At 33.1% G+C, this 7,971-nt stretch overlaps 1 pseudogene; it reads left to right on the top strand.

Annotated features, from left to right (window-relative positions):
* Window positions 1–6,259: 6,259 nt before the first annotated feature.
* LOC142504442 (protein MKS1-like) lies at window positions 6,260–7,288 on the top strand (annotated as a pseudogene).
* Window positions 7,289–7,971: the final 683 nt, after the last annotated feature.

The raw sequence follows: 7,971 nt of genomic DNA, 5'->3' as shown, positions 1-7,971 counted from the left end.
GATCATAACTATCTCACAATGAAAACATATATATGTTGCATTGTGAGTATTTAGTATACTTTGAAACCATTGAAACGTGTATCTTGGTGTGCGAAATACGCATGTAATAAGGGCGATCACGAGCGCGAATGACTGGTTAATACTTGTTCTGGACCAGGGACGGCAAGGGTCAGTCAATTCCGTCCATGTATTTGATTATTGATTCATCTGCTGGCTAGGTTAAACAAATACATAAATATGATCCATGGTGAAGGAATCGGTATTTGTTGCATGTTATATCTTAAAAACATGCGTATATAATTTTTTTGTAAAAATTCTTTTTTTTTTTATTTGAAACACAGCTATCTCTGCTCGATCATCCAACTGCTTTTATAAGAGCCGGTGGTAGATGAGGAAATCTAGCTTTTGAGTAGTTGGAAGTGCAAAACCAAAAGTTAAAACCATCTATTATTGGATTCTTTCTTTGGGAAAAAAACGTGTTTGTGTGTGGATTAAATTAATGATTTTTTTAGCCTAAAGTAAACCATGCATGATTAATTGATCCCTTTATCAATTTCAGCGTTTTGGTTCAAATATTGACGTGACATTTGACAAACAATAATTTTCAATATCATATTATAGGTATTTCTCAATTTCACAACATCATGTTCCGATGTCACATCATCAATTGAAGCAAAATAACTGAAAATTTAAAATTAGTAAATCAAAACTATAATTAGAAAATTCAATAGACCAAAACATAAAATTGAAAAAGTTAATAGAACTAAAAAATATTTTTTTTAAAATTTTATTTAGACTTCATATATAAAGATATAATATATCAACTGTAAATAAATAATTATATCCATATTTTAATTCAAGTATTTATTAATTCATATAAATGTGTGAGACTAACTATGTTGTACACCATTGTAAAACAGACGACTATCGATCCTTTCGTGTCTAATATGTTTTAGAGCAAGACATTTTTGGGATTTTCTTCGGTATTGTTTGATGTAATTGATAAAATAAATTTATATTGTTTAACTAGCAATCAAGCTAAGTCACACACCAAATATTGGATAATAAGCAATTAAAATATGTAAACTTCTTACATTTATCAATTTCTTATCACTCATAGTACATATCCATATAATTTTATCATCTCATCCCACAAATCAAGCAGTATATATTATTAATCGTAATACTCTCCGCGTCCAATATATTTAGGTTTATATGTGTTTTCACACAAAATAAGTAAGTTGTTAGGATCAAGCGCTTACAACTATGCCAAAATTTATAGTTGTTAGTCAATGCACAATTTTATTTCTTTATACTCGTTATAATGCATAATGCACCTACTTGGATGTTAGGTCAGACCGTTAGGCTCATGAGTTCGGAGAGGTTTGTGTCTATCTGTTGGTGTTGTATCATATCCCTTTGATATCAGTCTTACCATTTCTTTCCATCGGCCTTGTCCCAGAAGAGACTGTATTACCCGTTAATATCTGGCGTCACTCTTTTACGACTCATCTAGCCAATCAGATCAAACGGTGCAACTTGAGTAGCTTGACACACGAGAACTTTTAGGAGATCATATCATCCCAGTACTACTCTAATTCATGCACGTTTAACCTAACATTCCCTCAAACAAGTACAGAATGTCCTTCTACGGAGACTTGAACCCATGACATCGCTCTGTTATCAATTGTCAGAATCAAACACTTACCACTAGGACAAAAATGATAGTTGTTAGTCAAAATGCAACTTTATTTCATTATACTCGTGGCAACATAGAATGAACTTACTTGGGTACTAATAGATCAGGTTGTTAGGCTCATGAGTCCGACGAGATATGTGTCTATTTTTTGGTGTCGTCTCACATCTCTTAGAGATAAGTCTGATCATTTCCCTATACCGATCGTGTCTCCAGCAGAGACAATATTAACTGTTAAGATATGTTGTCATTTTTTTACAGCTCACCTAGTCAACCAGATCTAACGACGCAAAGTCAGCATATTGACACACAAGAAGTTCCCCGGAAGTCACTCATCTCAATACTACTTTCATTCATGTATGCTTAATCCAACAAAAGTTATTGGAAAATAAATTTTAAATTTTTTTTTTCTAATTTTATCCTAATTTGATTAATGTTTTAATATGATAAAAAAATTTGAAAGCAGTTAATGTATTTAATGACGGGATAGATTGGTAAAAATAGAAAAATAATATTACCTAGCTTCGTCGCAATTACATAGACATGTTTTTCATACCGATTAAAAATATATTAGAAAAGTAGTTTACATACAAACTTTCTATATTATCTCTATTTAATTTATTCAACAAATGGTTGCATACTTCTAAATATTTAGTTGTTAGAGGTATATATTAGTAAAAAAGTAGAAAAATATTGTTAAATATGATATAAGCCTATATATTTGAGATAAACCAAAAAGAAACGTGAGATATATAATTGGAACAGAGAGAGTACTAAAATCGAAAAGTGGACTACATATTTGAGACAAATAGAAAAAAACGTGACACTTATATTTGGAACGAAGAAAGTGTGTACAAGGCACAGATTTGCACCGCTTGATTTGATTGGCTAGGTGAGCCATAAAAGAGTAACGACATATCTTAACGGGTAATAATGTCTCTACTTGAGACAGAATCAGTGGTAAAAAAATGGTAATACTGATCTCTAAGATATATGAGACCACACCAATAGATAGACATGTACTTCCCGAACTCTTGGGTCTACCAATTCGACCTATTAGCACACACGTAAGTGCTCTCTACACTACCATGAGTATAAGAAAATAAAGTTGCGTCTTGACTAACAAGTATAATTTTTTTCGAGATGGTAAGTGCTTGATTCTAACAATTGATAACATAGCGAGGTCACGAGTTCAAGTCTCCTAAGCATATATCTATTTGGGGGAGGGTGAACGTTGGGTTAAGTGTCAATGAGTGAGAGTAGTAATGAGATGGATGACCTCCTGGAAGTTATCATGTGTCAAGCTACTGACGTTGTGCTACTTGATATGGTTGGCTAGGTGTGCCATAAAAAAATGACGTCAAATTTTAACGGATAATATTGTCTCTGCTAGAGACATGACTAACCCTAAAGAAATGGTAAGATTGATTTATAAAAAATATGAGACAACACCGACAGATAGACACGCACCTCCCCGAGCTCATGAGCCTAACAACCTGACCCATTAGCATCCAAGTAGGTGTACTCTGCGCTGCCACAAGTATAAAGAAATAAAATTGCGTCTTGGCTAACAACTATAGTTTTTGTCTTCGTAATAAGAGCCTCATCCTAACACATATAATATAAATATAATAAAATTTAAAATATTTCAATTTTGTAATTGTTTAAACCAAAACAGCAGTATTTTGATTTTTTTAGAGGCTAATATTTTGAATTTCATCGGAAAAACCAAGTTCTTATTTTATGATTATCCAATTAGTGTTTTATATAAGTATTTTAATTAGAAGAATGCAAATTAAATTGGGGTATATGAGTGCAATACCAGAATAAATAATATTAAATATAATAATTGTACACGTGAAAAATGAAGCTCAACTTATGTATATGGGATCTGAGTGAGCATAAATTTTTAAGGGGAAAATTATAATTTTCTTCTTATATGTTTATCTTACATTTTCAAAAATGTATATTAATAAATAATATACATTTTAATATTTGTCAATATTAGCCTTTTTAATCAGGAATACTTACTTGACTCTTTATATATGAGCGTTATGTCAATGTCAAATTAGAACAAGTCGAAAAAAAAAACAGAATTGTAGGAGAAATAAAGATAACAACATGATATTGAAATCTAATAATATCGAAAACCAAAATCATATATTAGCACAAAAATACAAATTTTCTTTAATATGTATATATATTAGCACAAAAAATACAAATTTTAATTTCAAGTCCATAATTGTTTTAATATGCCCACGTGGTCATGAAAATGACATATTCATCAAATGACAAAATGACCAATACAGTTGTGAGTTATTTTTCTAACGTTGGGAGCAATTCAAAATAACATTTAGCATGCGAAACATGCTTAAGGATCCCTATTTTGGTAAGAGAAAAAGTTACAAAACAAGAAGAAGAAAAATTACTATGAAATCATGGGCAAAGAATGTCATCGTCCTCACCGGAGAACTTGTCATCGTGACTGAAAGTATCCAATCTGTTGTGGCAAAGGGATGCACTCGACGGAGGCACCGGACCTCTCGGGAGTCGGTTTTCAAGTAGCGGATCGAAGACGAAAAACCTGCCTCTCATAACCCGTGTAGCCTCCCCTGTTAAAGCCATTGACATGAATAGAACAAACAGAATCCAGACCAATATCTTAAAAACACCATTTTTCTCCACACGTAACATGATCATTTTTTCCTCCTATCGTGGCCTTAATTCCTTCTTTCCTATATATATATATATATATATGGAGTACTTCGAGAAACATTATAATAGTTAATTAGGTGCCGAGAATATGAAGAAATTGACCATCTTTTTAACTTTGTTTTGTGAGAAGTAAAAGGATGTGTTCGGGCTTATGCAAGACTTTGAAATTATTTATTGCACAAGAAAGTCAAGTGTAAATGGCAGCCAATTTGGATTGGACCTCCATCCAAATATATCAAAATATTTGGGGGTTTGAAAATTTGATCATTTGTTTAATTTATATGATCACAGTTTGAGCTTAGTCCATATACACTCCCTAAGACTTACACTATTTGATTTGTTGAAACATTACGAGTCCTTATTTTCAAATTTGATAATGCAAAATATGAAGCTCTATGCGATTTGGTTATCTATTTGTAAAATTTCAATTTTGGTTCATTATCTTACTTATTTTTATAATTTTTAGTATTATTTTCCGGCTTGACGCTGTTGTGATTCCTATGCGACACATACGTGATCTAACATGCCGTTTATGCGTAAGTTCAACGTCAGCATTTTCGATGAAAAATGAATAAATTTGTTTATTGAATGGTATATGACTGAACCTAAAATTGAGCGACATAAATGACTAAAATCGAAAAACAATAAAGAGACCAAAATCGAAGTTTTCCTATATTTAATAATCTATTATTCGCTCAAGAGTCATTAATTGTCCTTTAGTCTTAATTCTGAGTAGGTCTCTTGTGAGACGGTCTCACGAATCTTTATCTGTGAGACGAATCAACTCTACCGATATTCACAATAAAAAGTAATATTCTTAACATAAAGAGTAATACTTTTTCATAGATGACCCAAATAAAATATTTGTTTCACAAAATATGACCCGTGAGATCGTCTCAGACAAATTTTTGCTTTATGTTTTTTTTATGATATGTTGTTTTGTCTTCCGATGAATTCTCTGGATATACACATGCTCTTGACGGTTAAAATTATGACCACAAGTAGGGCAAGTTGATAAAATATGATTCTAATCTTGTTTGTAATTTCTTGAAAATTAAATCAAGTTGGATTCATCTCTAGCTTTTCCTCCTTACATTTAATATTTCTAATATTGTGTTCTCATTGTAAAGGTTTATTAGTATGAATTGTTCCTTTCACATGATTGATTTTATAGTTAATTGTAGCCACATTAAGTGGTGAATTTTATTTAGTTAGTTCAATAAAATATAATAATATTTAATTATTAAAAACAATGAATATTTCTTACTTATTTTTATAAATATATATATGTGTGTACAGTGGATTTTTTTGTGTTAATTCGGAAATATGATACACACATTAATGAAATATAATGTTTTTATGTGTAATTAAATTTATATTTCTCAAATTTAAAAAATTCAATTTAAAATAATAAATTATTATTTCTTGATTAATTAATACATATCTAAATTAATAAATTTTCATGATCTCCATATTATTAATGAAAATCAAACAGAATGTGAAAAAAATGTATACCAACCAACTATACATTATCATTTTTCAGGATTTGAAAATGGCAATTAAAGGAGAAAGGATAAATTTTAATAAATATAGCAAAGACACGCATGGAAAAGAATGGGACATCCAGGTTACGTTTGGTTGGAGGATAATATAATGAAATGATTAAGAGAGAAATGATAAAAAGAATTATTGAAGTAGATAATGTTAAAATAATATTATGTTTTGTATGATTTTTAAGAATCAGATAAATAATAATCTTTTGATGAATTGACAAAATTACCCTTCCAATTTTGTGGCGGTGGTCGGCGGTGGTGGTGGTCGACGGCGGCGGCGGTCGAAGGTGACCGGATGACCGGAAGCGGCGGCGGTCCTAATCGGCGGTCGACGAGAGGCGACGGTCAGCGGCGGTCGGCGGCAGGCGGCGGTCGGCGGGGGGGGGCGGCGGTCGACGGTGACCGGCTGACCGGAAGCGGCGGCGGTCCTGATCGGCGGTCGACGAGAGGCGACGGTCGGGGGCGGGTGGCGGGGGTCGGCGGGGGGCGGCGGCGGTCATCCCGCGGTCCGTGGGGGAGAGGAGTGAGCAGGTCATCTCCGAGAAAAGAATTGCAGGGCCCTCGTCCCGGCATACTCAAAGTCAACAAGGAGTCCTACAAGATCAGAAAACCACCGATTCCTCCACCGGCTCACCAACAACCACCGCAAGAATTTCCGCCTGTCGAAGAAAGGCAGCCGCTCATAATCTACGCAGTGTCCCCAAAAGTCATACATACCACCGTCAGCGACTTCATGAACCTTGTCCAACGCTTAACCGGCAACACTTCGGCGGCCACATCCAGCGGAGGAGCCGGGGACCTATCCCCAGCTGCCCGCCTCGCTTCCATAGAGAAAACTAGCCCTTGCTCAAAAGACAGAGAAATCTCCCATAATAGCAGTTATACTGGTGTTGATGATGATTTAATGGATAGTATTCTTGAAAGCACAGACGTGGAAATGAGTCGAGTTCCCGGCATATTATCTCCTGCGCCGACGACTCTACAACCGATATCGCCCGGATTCTTCTCGCCGGCATGAGACTCATTTCTGCCGGGCTACAGTAATATGTTCATACCTAGTCCATCGACATTGTTTTCAGCTCCAATGGTGTCACCCTCACAATCTTGGTGTGATCCCTTAAACCAATTCTTTGACTTTTAGATGTGCTGGATTTTTTTGACTTTTCAAACTCATTATTATATATATATATATTTATAGATATATTTCTGGAGAGAAGTTGACCTGTTGATAATTGGGATTCGGAAATGGCGAGGAAACATTTTGTATACTGCTGAGTGCTGACATTAATTTTGGAACATGTATAATTAAGTGTCTTTTCAATTACCGCATTGGCCTTAATTGCTTTAATAAGTTACCCGGGAGTCACTCATCTCACTACTATTTTCATTCATGTATGCTTAATCCAACAAAAGTTATTGGAAAATAAATTTTAAATTTTTTTTTTCTAATTTTATCCTAATTTTATTAATGTTTTAATATGATAAAAAAATTTGAAAGCGGTTAATGTATTTAATGACGGGATAGATTGATAAAAATAGAAAAATAATATTACCTAGCTTCGTCGCAATTACATAGACATGTTTTTCATACCGATTAAAAATATATTAGAAAAGTAGTTTACATACAAACTTTCTATATTATCTCTATTTAATTTATTCAACAAATGGTTGCATACTTCTAAATATTTAGTTGTTAGAGGTATATATTAGTAAAAAAGTAGAAAAATATTGTTAAATATGATATAAGCCTATATATTTGAGATAAACAAAAAAGAAACGTGACATATATAATTGGAACAGAGAGAGTACTAAAATCGAAAAGTGGACTACATATTAAGTTAAATTTTCATTAATTCAAATAATGATAAGGTTATATGTATTTTAAAAATTGATTAATTGAAATAAAATGTCGCCAAAGTGACCTCTTTTATGGAAATTAATTTTATTTTGAAATACAAAAGGATTTTGGGTATATGTGATTTATATGAATACTGATCGGCCCAAAGG

Source organism: Primulina tabacum, chromosome 9, assembly GCF_025594145.1.
Source record: "Primulina tabacum isolate GXHZ01 chromosome 9, ASM2559414v2, whole genome shotgun sequence".
Lineage (NCBI taxonomy): Eukaryota > Viridiplantae > Streptophyta > Magnoliopsida > Lamiales > Gesneriaceae > Primulina > Primulina tabacum.
This window is presented reverse-complemented; position numbering and strand designations above follow the sequence as displayed.